The 15,086-nt window shown below is 40.2% G+C and overlaps 1 long non-coding RNA gene across 1 annotated transcript in view; it reads right to left on the reverse strand.

Moving 5' to 3' along the window:
• Positions 1–15,086, reverse strand: part of LOC140700345 (uncharacterized) — a 195,055-nt gene that overhangs the window by 127,936 nt on the left and 52,033 nt on the right. The window contains exon 4 of the long non-coding RNA XR_012078757.1: positions 7,239–7,448. This is a non-coding gene — a long non-coding RNA (uncharacterized lncRNA). The remainder of the gene's footprint in view (positions 1–7,238; positions 7,449–15,086) is intronic.

Raw genomic sequence — 15,086 nt, forward strand, 5'->3', positions numbered from 1 at the left:
ATTTTCACTTATATGATTAGCTTCCTTTTCAAAGTCAGCTCTAGGACACAGAACAAAACCTCCTTCTGGACAAACAAACAAAATAACTAACAAATCTACATGAAAATGGAAGACGGCCTGAAGCAGCTTGGTCTTAAGTGACCCTTAAAATGAAACCAGAGAAGGAGCGATCTTTTCAAGGAGAGAGAAAACAAAACAACAAAAGAATTTTGCCGCAGCAGAAAATACGTACTAAATACACATTTCACTGTTTTAGAAAATGCCTGCATAACTGATTATCAGGCCCCTGAAAAACCTTGTAGGCTCTTCAGGGAGACATGAAGAAGAATGTTGTGCCAACAAGCATTCCCCACAAAGCAATAACCAGAGAATGGATTCCTTACGCTTTAAGACATGTTTGTGCCTGTATATAATGATAATAAATATAATGATTTCAACCATAGTCCATTATAAGAAGAAGCTTTTTCTCTGGAAAAAATAGGTAAAAGGGGGAGATGTAAGTCAATGTCACAAATTTAATTTATAAGAGCTTTTCCAAGCTCTTTTCTTTTAAATCAATTTGCAAGGTTGATTTGTTACACTATAAAATAAAAAACCAGATGGGAATAATAGAAGGCAAATGCGTTTTAAAAAGAATTAGCAAGTTTGTTTTCTTTACCAGGAGGGAAAGGGGGCTGGCGGGGATAAATTGGGAGTTTGGGATTTGCAGATACTAACTACTGTATACAAAATAGATAAACAGCAAGGACCTATTGTACAGCACAGGGAACAATATTCAATACCTGGTAACAGCCTATAATGAAAAGGAATATGAAAAGGAGTATATATATGTATATGAATGTACAACTGAATCAGTGTGCTCTACACCAGAAAGTAACACTACACTGTCAACCGATTATACTTCAATTAAAAAAAAAAAACTAACAAAAAAAATCAGAAAAATTGACACCCTGTCTCATTTTCTTACTTCACCCTTAGTCTGTTCTTTACTTTTAGTTCTAGTTCAGAAGGACCTTTGCTTTGTGTTACTTAAAAAAAAGGAATCACTGCCTTTCTTAAGCCAACAGTCATGCTAAAAAAAGTTGCTTTTGCTAAAAACAGGATTTAGTACTACCCTAAATTTTCAGTTCTTATTCAGGAACAAAAAAAATGCCTGTTTGCTATATTTTAAAGGGTCATTTAAATTATTGCAGAAATAACATTAACAGCCTAATAGCATACGATTTATCCATAACAGGAAAACTACCTTGAAAAATGTCCTCGGTGTGCATTTTAGGGATGGTGACTAAACGTCCTCTCACTTGCTTTTAGGTCGTCTGTTCTCTGCCAGCAGGGAGACGTAACTCCCATCAGTGGAACGTGTGCTCCGGGTTGCCTATGAATAGGACGGGCTTGACCTGAGCCAGCTCTACTCACCAAGCTCCTGGGACCAGTATCAGGTATTTACAGAATTCAATCGCCATTTCCTTGTAATTTTATAGACATTACCAACAAATAAGTCAAACTTTTTATTTATAATTGTACGTGTTATACCTGGAAAGTCTTCTGAATTCAGAACAGATTTAAGTCAGGATTTGGAAATTTCTTTGGGGGCGCTTGCCACTCCCTCCGCTATCTTTTCGCAGAACATACCCAGGTTTGTCGCTGCTGTGGCCTTATCATTGCCTCTGGACCTCACCAGATGCCGGCCCCAGCCGCGCCTCCCGATTACTGAATCACTCGACTGAGAGAAGTTAATCCATCAGCTGAACAGTAACCATATGATTTCCTCTCTGGAGAATCTGAACCAAGAGGCAGAATGGCTGCTGGTAAGTGGCAGTAGGATGTAGCATGAAAACCCAGGCAGAAACAAAGCCAGAGAAAGTAAAATAAACAGACAAACTGAGAAATCAGAGATGAGAGACCAGAGAAGAGAAAGTTCAAAGGGAGAGGTAGAATTTATCTAATTCTGACACTGTAATTCTCCTTTCCAGCTTACACAAGGTTTGGCTGTATTTTATCTGCAGATTAGTAGACCTTACATGACTTTAAGGTTGTTCATTAAGCTCTTGTGAAATGGGCATATTAATCAAAGCAACTTGAACTTTTTCTCCTGCTTCCCCCTTACATTTTATTTGGGGTGGGAGTGTTTTTTCCTTACCCCTATTTGAATTTTTTTTTTTTTTGCTCATAAAACATAACACCCTATGATCATTTAAATAGTGAAGAATAGTCTCAAATCTTGTTATTTATAAAGTCCCGTTCCATGCAAGGGACAAAGCTTCTAATTTCCCTCAAAGTCACAGCTATTTCCTATGGGAGGATGATTCTTCAGGGGTCTCCCATGTTTCTCCATATCTGCTAGAGAGGCGCTAACTTTCCTGTGTTCTGGACCATTTTTCAAGGATCTCTGTATAGTGGACAGCCTTAGACAGAGATCGTGTCTTCCTCAGGAGGAAAGAACTGACTGCTTGCTGTCCAGTACGAGAAAGATAACACCTCTCTTTGGAGAAAAGGGCGGGCATGTTTACTGCCCGTTAAAAAACATTTGTGTTCCCCAAGTTTAGGGTTCCTCTCCCACAGCAGAATCCACTGTGTGTGCAGGCATAATCTGGCCCTCTGTGCATTGTGGGAATTGAGAGTCAGGGAACCAGCTTAAAAATACCACGGCTGTGAGTAATAAACTATTCTTTGTCTCTGGCACAGAAGACTTCTGTCTTCTACCAGCCTCCATGAAACATAGCAAGCTAACTTGCAAATAGGGTGAACTCTCAGACCCTTTACAGTTCTTGACATTTCCTTCCCTCCAGGTAGGAAGTTCTACCCAGGGAAAGGTGTAATAGTTGCCTTTTCTTCGCTTCTCTCCACTCTTCTACTCCCTTGCTACTTTCTGGTTCCTAAAGGGCCAGGAGAGTGGTCAGTAAGAGGAAGGAGAGGCAACAGAAAAGGAGGTTCTGACTTATCACTGTCAAAAGCAGCTTTCTCCTTCTACGGAAGCCTGATAAATGTTTGCATTACCTGTATGGGTTCTTTGAAGAATCCATTGTGAGACATCTCTTCGAGAAGTTCTTCTAACTCAGATGAATGTATCCTTCACCAGGATAACACATTATTTCTATCACAACGCCAAAGTACCCTGTGGTCCTTCTTCAGCCTCCATCTGCTGCAATTCCATCTCCCACTCCAATGGCCCCACTGAAAGAACCTAATCCAACATCACACGGCCTCTCTGATACGTAGGGTCCACCTACGAGCCTCAGGAGGCACCTGTGCATCTTTGCCCTGGCAAGTCTGGGGTGGGCAGACTAACCCCAAAGCAACCACCTCTCAGTCTTCTCTGGCACCTCAGGTCAGACACCAGTGCTCCGTGTCCTCCATCTGCTCTCTCAGTCAATCCTGTTCACCTTTCCTAGGCTTGGAGGGGGAGAATCAGACTCACACACCTCTGCCCTTTGAAGGAAACGGGGGACAAAGCACACAGCATAGCTTTAAGAAATCTTTTCATAAATTCTGGCTCCTTAATCTTCAAGACCTTAACCCTTTTATAGCCTCCAGTCTCGGCATTTCCATTTTCATGTACTATCATTCTTACAATAACTGACCTCTTCACTTGCACCAGTGTTAGGGGATTTCTGATAACCAAATGATGCCTTAAAGAACAGATCAACTATGATCATTTACTACCTTTGTTTCTGTCTCCCCAAATTTATTTTGAGATGACACCCAGGTACTTTAACATGGACTTTCATGTGGTTTTGCTTCATTTTATGAAATGGTGTGTTGATAAAAAGCTATTTAACTACTGTAGAAAACAAAATGTATAAGTTTTATGCCAACAAATTAGAGAGCCTAGATAAAAAGGATAAATTCATAGAAAGACATGAACTATCAAAACTAACTCCAGGAGAAAGCCTGAATCGACCTTTAACAAGTAAGGGGATTAAACTCACCAGATATGAAGGCCCAGGACAAACTGGCTTCACTGGTGAACTCTACCAAACTTCTACAGGGTAATTAAAGTAAAGAACACTTCACAAATTCTTCCAAAAAATAGGAGAGTGAACACTTCACAACTCCTTTTATGAGGCCAGGATTACCCTGATACCAAAATCAAAGGCATCACAAGAGACGAAAACCACAGACCAATACCCCCTCTGAGTCTAGCTGGAAAAATCCTTCACAAATCCAGCAAATTGAATCCAGCAACAGAGCAGAAGAATTATATATCATGACTGTATTGAGCATGTCTTTTTATCCTTATGCTTTGAAATCTGAGACCCTGCTGACTCTGGAGAGACTGTCCCTCCCAGGGCAGCCAAATGCTAGAGACAATAAACAACTCATCTGCTCGTGCTCCTTTCCTAAGCAAACCCACCAATTCAGAGCCCATCTCAGCCGTCTCCTTCATCAGGCTCTCACTAGGTTCTCACAGTCTGTGCCACTATCCCCCTAAGCCAAACGTCCAGGGCCAGGTACCAGACAACCAGAGCCAGTCCCTATGCCCCAGAGCCCGCTGAAAGTATTCAAACTGGCCAGCCCTACACCTGCTTCCCCTTTCCGTCTCATGGAAACCACAATACAGATACTTGCCCCCATTTTCCCTCGCTCCCTCTATCTCCTGACTGACCATGGTGAGTCCTCCGTATGCCCCTTCCACCTCACATGGCATAATGTGTCCCCTCTTCTTGGGAACTGTGTGTAATAAACTATCTTTTCAGTGGAAACTGTTTCCTGATCTTTTGGCCTCAACATCCCTGAATAATAATAAAACCTACATTTTAAAACAATAACCGAGTAGAATTTATCCCAGGAAAGTAAGATTGGTTCAACAGACAAAAATCAATATAATACACCAATTATTTACTTTTTTTTGAGTTACAGTCATTTTACAATGTTGTGTCAAATTCCAGTGTAGAGCACAATTTTTCAGTCATACATGAACATACATACATTCACTGTCACATTCTCTTTCACTGTGAGCCACCAATAGATCCTGTATATATTTCCCTGTGCTACACAGTACAATCTTGTTTATCTATTCTACATTTTGAAATCCCAGTCTGTCCCTTCCCACCCGCTGTCCCCCTGGCTACCACAAGATTGTATTCTATGTCATGAGTCTGTTTCTGTTTTGTATTTATGTTTTTTTGTTGTTTTTTCTTTTAGATTCTGCATATGAGCGATCGTCTTTAAAGTGAGCTTTATTAGTGAGCTGACCATAAAGTTCATATAGAAATGCAAAGGACTTAGAATAGCCAAAACAATGCTACAAAAGAAGAACAAAGTTGAAAAAAATCACACTATCTGATTTTAAGACTTTCTTTAAAACTACAATAATCAAGATAGTATGGTATTGACGTAACAATGAACACACATATCAAAGGATCAGAATAAAGAGTTCAACATGACCCACATTTTATGGTCAATTGATTTTCAACAAAAGCTGTTCAATGGAGGGAGAAAAATCTTTTCAACAAATGATTTTGGAACAAATCAATACCCATCTGGAAAAAAACTGAATCTCTACACACTCACATTCAGTACACAAAAATAATCAGAGATGGAAAATAGACCCCATGCACAAGCTAAAACTAAAAAGCTTCTACTGTAAAACATAACAAAAGATCACTGCAAACCTAACATACATGTATTTCTTATATAGGACACAAGAAGTCTGAACCATAAAAAAAAAAACAGAAAAAAATAGACTTCTCAAAGTTAAGAAAGTTCTGCTCTTCAAAGGACACTACAAAGAAAAAGAAAAGACAACACACAGACTGGAAGTAAGTATCTGCAAGGTGTCTACAAAGATCTTATATTCAGAATATATAAAGTACCCTTACGACTCAATAATAACAAAAGTAGCGACCCAATCTTTTAAAAATGGACAGACGAACTGAACAGACCCCTCACCAAAGGTTACATTCAAATGTCAAATAATTACATCAGTAGGTGCTTAACATAATTAGTCATCAACGAAATGCAAATTAAAATGAACCTAAGAGACTACCCAATTACAGTGGTTAAAATTTAAAAGACTGGTAACCCCAAGTGCTGACAAATGTGTAAAGCAATTGTAACTCTAATACATTAATGATGAAAACGCTGACTGGTTATGTAACCACTTTGGAAAATAGTTAGGCATTTCCTTGCAAAGTTAACATACATTTACTATGTGATACAGCAATTCCACTTCTAGATATTCATTCAAGAAAATTGGAAGCATATGTTCATACAAAGACTTATACATAAATGTTCATAGCAGCTTTATTCAAAATAGCCAGAAACTAGAAACAACCCAGATATTCACCAATAGGTGAACTGTGGTATATTTATACAATAGAACACTACTTACCAATAAAAAGGAACACGTTACTACTGTGTACAATAATATACATAAATCTCACAATCATTATGCTAAGTGAAAGAAATCAGACACAAAAGAGTACGTACTTTATGTCCTTTCAAGTTAAACTGTTAGAAGGACAAATCTACATGATTAAAAGCAGATGAGACACCCCCCACTGAGGTGGGGATGAGAAGCGGGGATTGAATGAAAAGGATACGAAGGGTAATAGGGATGTTTTGTATTTTGGGGTGTTGGGTGTTCTTTATATTTCAATTTGGTGGTAGTTATATGCATGGATATACTGTCAGATTTCACCTGAAAATGTGTGTGCTTTACTGTACATAAATTATACTGCAGTAAAGTTGGTATGTGAGATACTGTACACCCACTCAAGTGACTACAGTTAAAAAAGACTGTAAAGATGTAACCTGCAACAGGTGTTAACGGGGAGAAGACACTGCCGGTGGGAGTGTTAAATGGCACAAACACTTTGGGAAATTGTTTGCCAGTTTCTTATAAAGTTAAGTAGATGCCTATCTTATGACCCAGGAATTCCTAAGTATTTTCTCAAGAGAAATAAAAACATGGGACCACCCGGAAACCTACACATGAATGTCCACAGGAGAGCAACTTTTAAACAGGAGAGCTTTAAACAGGAGAGCAACAAACTGAAACAACCCATATGTCATTCAACACGTGTAAGGATAAACAACTGTGGTGCCTCCACACAGTGAGACACTGCTCAGCAACAGAAAGGACAAACCGATAAGTGGAGCAACACAGATGTCTCTCCACACGGAAGAGAGGAAGCCTTACGCCACAAAAAGTACATACTGTATCATTCCACTTACATAAAGTTCAAGAATAAGCACCACTAACTCTATACGCTGAAAATCAAAACAATTCTTACCTTTGCGGGGAGGACTCATTGGCAGAGGTGCAAGGGAACCTTCTGAAGTGATGACCATGTTCCGTATCTTGATAGGGGTTTAAGATCTGTCCATTTCACAATAAGTAAATTATATCTCACTTAAAAAAAAAAAAGCCTCAGCCATGAAACTTTCCTCTTCTTTCCAATCTCTTTCATAATCTAATCTTCAGGAAGCACATAGAATAATACCTAAAAAAAAAAAAAAGTAAAAAACACATGTTCTTGGTTGGAAAGACAAAAGCATATGAAAATCATCACTTGTACAAATAACATTAAGTTGAATACATTTTCAATTAAAATCTCAACAGAGTTTTGTTATGGTTATTTCATTTTGATTTCAGAATTGAAAAAAATGGATTTAAACTTTATATGATCAAAACAATACAGTATCAGCACAGAAAATGACAAACAGATTCGTGGCACCAGCTAGAATTTATTTCCCATCCTCCCTGGTAGTAGGGGGTGGCCATGCATTTATGAGCTCAGGCTTATAAAATGAGCATGGAAATACTGTGTACCACCTCCAAGCGTGATCCATAAAAATCTTACATGCCTGACTCCCTGTGCACATTTCCACTTCTGGCTGACTGGAATAGTGATGACTACCCAGGCAGGCTTAGAAACCTCATGTTGAAGATAGGGAGGCCATAGGTAGGAGGCAGGGTCCCCAAATTACTGGTTAGAAGAGGTAACTCAGGAGGGTTTCCACTCAGAAACATCCACATTGGACAAATTAGCCAAAAGAAAATAATTTTTTTGTAATATTAAGCCCCTGAGCTTGCGGTCATATACAGGTGTAGCTATTAGTGATAAATATACAAATTCAGTTCAGAATAAAGAGTTGATTATAAAATTAATTTTGGCTATTTAAGTGTCTAGTCACTGAGGAGAGATCAAATTAGACCCTGATATCATACATAGTATTAAATTGCAGGTAGATTAAAGAGCTATTTTTTTTCAAAAAGAAAATAGAAGACACTAGTGAAACTTACCTACAAAACAGAAACAGAATCATAGACATAGTAAACAAACTTATGATTACCGGGATGGGGGAAGGGAGGTGGAAAGGGATAAATTGGGAGTTTGGGATTTGCAGATATTAGTTACTATTTATAAAATAGATAAAAAACAGATTTCTTTTGTATAGTACAGGGAACTATACTCAATACCTTGTAGTAACCTACAATGAGAAAGAATATGAAAATGAATATATGTATGTATATGTATGATTGAAACGTTATATACCAGAAATTGATACACTGTAACTGACTATACTTCAGTATTTTTTTCCAAAAAATAAAACAAATCTTGTAAGAACTCTTGATGAATACATATACACAAAAATGGTTACCTTTTAACCAAGCCTGGAAAATCTGAAGCTATTTTAAATGTAGTCATCTAAAAATCAATATAAACATTTTTACATTGTAACGTTACAGAGCCTGGAGACTGGATCATAAAAGGCACTGCAACTTCCTCCTCTCTTTCTCTGGGATCTTGCACTCTGGAGGAGGCTGGATGCCTCAGGGTGAGCGACCCTTGAGAGAGGCACAAGTGGTGAGGAACTGGAGCCTTCTGTCCGTGGCCAGTCCACATACGGTAGTCCCTCCCTTTTCTGAGGCTTCAATTTCCACATTTTCAGATACCATGGTCAACTGTGGTCCAAAGTATTAAATGGAAAATCCCAGAAATAAACAATTCATTTACAAGCTGACCCGAGTAGCCTGATGAAATCTCATGCCGTCCTGCTCCTTCCCACCCTGGACATGAATCATCTCTTTGTCCAGCACGTCCTGCTCATTAGTCACTTAGAAGCCATCTCCGTAATCAGATCGACTGTCATGGGATCCCAGTGCTTACGCTTAATAACGTTTATTTTACTTAATAATGGCCCCAAAAGGCAAGAGCAGTGATGCTGGCAGCTCAGATCTGCCAAAGAGAAGCGGTAAAATGCTTCCTTTAGATGAGAAGGAGAAAGTTCTTGAATTAAGGAAAGACAGAAAAAATCACGTGCCGATCTTCTATCTGTGAAATTGTGAAGAAGGAATAAGAAATTCATGCTGGTTTTGCTGTCGCACTTCAAACTGCAAAAGTTCAGCCACAGTGCATAGTAAAGTTTTAGTTAAAATTTGTAAAATATTTTGAGAGAGAGAGACCACATTCACTTAATTTTATAACAGTGTATTGTTATAATTGTTTTATTTTGCTATTAGTTATGTTGTTAATCTCTTACTGCATCTAGTTGATAAAATTCTTTATTATAGGTATGTATATATAGGAAAAACATAGTATATATAAAGTTCAGTACTATCTACAGTTTTAGGCATCCACTGGAGTCTTGGAACATAACCCCTGTGGATGAGGGCGGACCACTGTGTATGTTTAGAAGCAAGTGACAGACACTCTTCTAAGAGCTCTACACATATTAGTTCACTTAGTTCTCATAACTCTTTGATGTAGGTTTTATGATCTTGATTTTACAGATAAGGAAATTTATGAAACTTTCCAAGGTCATGCAGCTTAAAAGTGGTGGTGCTGGGATAAGAACAAAGAATATTTCCTCCTACATTCCTGGTCTTAATTACACACATTGTTAGGTTAGCAATATGATTTGGAGGTGGAAGCAGAGGACTGGAGGGCTGGAGGGTGGTGGGAGAAGGAAGCTAGGTGAACGGAGGAAAAAAATGACTGAATGAAGAAAACAATTTTACAGTATCATCACACTTATACATCTGTAAAATTAGCATATGTACATAAAATCATCTTTAATAAAAAGAAAATTAAGTACTATAAGAGAATATATTGGAAACTTTAAAAATTGGTTTCTCCCACACAAAGAGAAAACTGTCTTAACTGTAACTAATTCACTGTAGTTCCCATTTTTATTAATATTTCATTCAGGCAACAAATATTTAATGAGCACCTACTATGATGCTGGGCTAAACAGTGAGTAAGATAAAGCCTCGATCTACTCAAGGCATTGACAGTAACAGGAGATGGAAGTCAGCAAATTTGCCCTATAATGAAATTACGCGGCCCTCCTCACACCTGTAATCCCATCAGGACAGGCATAATTGGTTTTCAAGTCACACTGAAAAAATAATAATAACGTGTACATTGATATCTGTGCATCAAGTATGCTAACCGCTCGCTCGCCACTGCTAATTTTCCCCCATTCCTCCTACTAAACCTTTCTAGGCAGCCAGGCTCGGCTATGCTAGACTACACCCGCAGGCCCCAGTGAGCATAAAACCTACACCAAAAGGGAAGGAAAACAAGAAGAAAATAATTCTTGATTTGTAAGTCTTTTTGCGATTTCTCAGGCTCAGTCGTGATCAGAGCTTTGGCCAGAGCAGAAAAAGAGAAGTCATATATACATAGCTACATCTTCTTTGATCCAGGATTTAAGTTAAGTGGTTTGGATTTATACACAGCGGCTAAACCCACAAATCTATAAATGCACAAATCTATCCTGATCCCATTTGGATGGAGACCTTCTGCAGTGTCATTTACCAGGGTTCACGCAGGGATTGGTCAGAGACTCTCTTCAGAATCACTCTTCAAATTACTTTATACATCGAAGCCGATTATACTAACAAAGTATTTGCTGAATGAGTGTCTCAGAATACTAAATGCTGATTTTGCAAAAACCCCTCGCAATTAGAATCCCTTTGTGGAAGCCAAAAATCTGCCAAGCAAGGGCGCATTTGATTATTGGAGACTCACTGGAACAAACTGTGCTCATATTCATTCCTATTTCATAAACTGCCTTAAAAATGGGCCTGGAATCATGTCCTGGGGTTTTTTTCTATGAAAGTACATTAAGGCAAAATAAGGTCATTAAGCGCCTCACTGCAGAACAAGCAAGAGAGAAACAAGAGACTGAGGCCCGCAGGGCAGGGCATTTTCTCTCTGCAATTTTATATTTCTGGGGAATCTTGCAAAAGAGCCAACCAGAGAAAGAAGGCATAGAGCTTTCCACTGAAGCAGCTCCTAGGACATTGACTGGCGTGGCATATTCAGTCTCTTTTTCTTTTTTGAATAAATGACTGGTTCTCCAACTGCTTTTTCTACCACTTGCCCTCTTTCTCTTGACAATCCAGTCACACGGTTTCTTTCTGCCGGTCCTGCCCCTATGTGTCTCAGGCCTTTGCGCTTGCAGACCTCACCAAGAATCCATCCCCGGTTTTCTCCCAGCTCTCCACGCCTACTGCACGTTTGAAAGAGTTCTTCCCTGGCTACCTTCTCCGAAGGAATCCCACCCTCCGGATTCACATCCTTTGCCTTTCTCTTGCTCTGCTTCCTACAGCAGGCCCCCTCTCTGTGGCTCTCGTCTTCATTTCTTTTTGACTTGTTTATTGCCTGTGTCTCTCCCTGGAGGAGGTGAGCTCCGTGAGAGCGGAGCCTTGCCGGCTGAGTCACCCCCCACCCCCCGCGCTCTATCCCTGGTGCCTCGCGCTGTGCCAGGCGCAAATGGTAAGTGGTAAGACACTCAACCAATATTTGTCAAATCAATGAAGGCACAAATAGACACAGAGACTGCTCATGCCTGTCTAGCTCCAGTGAGATACACTTAACGTAGACTCAGAAATCATCTTTTTTTTTTCAATTAGGTGACTACATCATGCTGGGTTTTCCCACTTGAATATCACCAGGCCCACAGCCACTCTGTGCCCCAGTGCCTGCTTCTATTTCGTGCCCAGTCTGAGCCAAGATTTAAAAACTAGAAGAAAAGGTGAACGAGAACCTTTAAATCAACAAGGCTGGTTTTATTTCCCTGAGGGCTCTAGATCATTCCTGCTGCGGACAAGCCACTTAGGCACCCCGCCCCTCCCATTTCCTCTCCTCAGCTGTGGGGCCAATAGGGCTATTAGGGTTCATGAGATCATGTTTCTAGAATGCTGGCAGGTGCCATATGCATTTTTTAAGAACATAATTAAATGCTATTTCCTCTCTTCACCTTGGTTTTCTTTTTGCTTCTAACACAGGGTCCAGGGTTCCATCTCCTCCTTCCCACAAATTACAGAAAGTCTTTACCACGGCACAATTGCAGCTTAAACGGGCCTTTGAGATGAGGGTCTATTTTGTAAACACAGCTCTCCCTGCCTCCTGGCACTGAGCCCAAGGCCTGACGACATGGTGGTAAACACGGTGATGGTGATGGCTCTGACAGCCTTGTTCCTTGGGGCATCATGACTGCAGGAATCAGCGCCCCACCCCCACTGGGCCTTGGTTACGGAGGCTGATTGGATTCTAACCATCAACACTGCAATTATACAAATGCTCCTGATGACTTTGCCCTTCTAATCATTTTTATCATTTGGGGAATCATCCAAGTCTTTAAAAAAAAATGTTTTTAAGGATATCTGCTGAGGCACAATGCCACAGATTTTACTCTGTGTTCTCGGCTGCCTCCATATCGTTTTGCTGATTTATCGGGACAAGGACGGTGATGTACTAAAAGGTTTACACTTTGGTAAAATTCTGATAACCCCTGTGTCACTGATCACAGTAGCTATATGCAGACAGAGCACCCACTTCTCACAAGCATGATCATGAATGAAAATGAAAACTTGTGCCCTCAGTCAGCTGTGGGAGAGCGCTGAGTGCTGGGGCCTGGGACTTCGTGGACAGTTTACAGAGTAGTAGCAACAAGCTGATCACTACCCTCTAGAAAGACCAGGGTCAAGCCATCCATCCACTGGTGTATCCTACAGCCTGACGCCCGGGATGCCGAACACCTCCTCTGGTCTTCAGCACAGCCACTTCGGAATCTTAGCTCCTCAAACAATCCATGTACCTTCCTGATTCAGGACCTTCACATATGCTTATTCTGTATGTCTGGAACTCATTTCCTCTCAAATCTTCAAAAACTTGGTTCCTAATTAGCCTTTTGGTGTATATGAAATGTCACTTCCTCAGAAGAAATCTCCCTGATTACTCAGTCTAGATCAAAGCATCAGCTACGAAGTCTTAGGCTGTAAGCAACAGAACACCCGACTGAAAGTGTCTTTAACAACGAGAATGTATTTTTCCTCACCTAACAAGTGTTCTATGGCATACAGCTCTGGATGACACAGAAGTTCAAAGTTATGTTAGAGTCCTACGTGAGTTTTCTGCCACTTTCTTGACTTTCCCCTCATGGTCACAAGATGGCTACCACAGCTCCAAGCATCACGTGCTCACACAACAATATCTAAAGTAAGAAAGAAGGGGAGAGTTTTCTCCTTACGTGTTTCTCTCTTTATCAGGGAGCAAAATCTTTCCCCAAAGTGTCCTGTGCAACAGACTTTCACTCAGATATCACTGGACAGGATTTAACCACATGCCCATACACCTATATGCTAGGGAAGCCAGTGGGAGGGGGTGTCTGGAGATTTTTGTTTCTAAAGGAAGCAAATTTCATTAGCAAAGGAGAAGGGCTGTTGGGCAGACAATCAAAGATGCCCACACAGCAGTTTCTTCCATTTATATGTTCTCGTAACACCTTGTACCTTTCTTTATACCTCTTACAACAATCATTATTATGAACTAGCCCTCTGAACTGTATACTCCATGAAGGCAGAGTCTATGTCTTACTCGTCCATCATTCTATTCCTGTTTCCTAGCATAGTGCCTGGCCCCAGGTCTAGCTACATAATTTGTGGGACCCATGCAATGTGACAAGTGGGGGTCCTCGTTCAGAAAGCAGGATAGAAGTACTACTAAGAGTATTTAAACATAAAGTGTTTACCTCCCTCTTCTCTCTCTCCATGTGCTGTGGTATTTTTATTTGCTACTTAAGATTGTTCTAAGACAAATTTAAACTGTAATTTGTCAGGATGAAGTTTTACCATTCATCTTTATATTGTGTTTCCAGATCTAAATGCAAATAAGAGTGCATTTAACACATGTGTAGAAACATCGGAATTACAGTTTCTATTTTGTAGCTTGCACATGCATGCGTATATTCTTAAAGAACAGCAGATATGCTGCATACAACTAACTCAATTATTTAAATTCTCTCCTTTATATATACACAGTCTACCAACGCTGTCTACCTTCAGCGTACTGATGAGTACAAAATAGCTGAAAGGAAAATGAACTATCTTTCCCCTTCTGAATCATCATTTTCAATGCAACAAAACTAAGAAAGGATACGACAAGTTTCCTTGATCATCCATGTTTCTTAGAACACCAATGTCTTCTCTCTGTGTTTGAAGCAAGTTCTGGTTTGAATGGAAAGTGTGGTCTCTTGGGGCTGTCAGCACTCCTGCATACTTAGTCCTAGATGTACCACAATAATCTCATACTAGCTTTGCGTCTCACTGAACTCCTGCCCATCATGGGTCCACTGGAATCCTGTGCTCCTGGGTATCACCTGTGCTATATGGGAATGGGCAACAAAGAATACGGAAGATACGTACGCTGTGTGTATCTCCTCTGCTCACGCTCCACTGACCCGTCGGACTTCACTTTAAAAAATCACATGTTCAACCACAAAATTAAGAACTTCAAGATGGTGACAGCAAAGCATTAAACCAAGCACAGGGCCCTTCTGAGCAAAGGACCCTCTGTGACTGCACAGGTCACACGCCCACCAAGCTGGATGTGTCTAGTTCATCTAGGTGCTCTATAAATGTTTAATGAATGAATGAATCCCTGGCCTGCTTTCTCCTAACTCCCTTACGTTTCTGACATTTGCTCTGAATGAGATCCTCGGGCTCTTGAAACCTTTCCCTAATCATTCTACTAAGCTCAGATGGAAGGCACACTAGGCTCTTACATGTAGGGACATGAACTGCATACTCCATGGAGGGTATATGTAGGGACAACTTGGAGGAGGGG

This window comes from Vicugna pacos, chromosome 12 (assembly GCF_048564905.1).
Source record: "Vicugna pacos chromosome 12, VicPac4, whole genome shotgun sequence".
Classification (NCBI taxonomy): Eukaryota; Metazoa; Chordata; class Mammalia; order Artiodactyla; family Camelidae; genus Vicugna; species Vicugna pacos.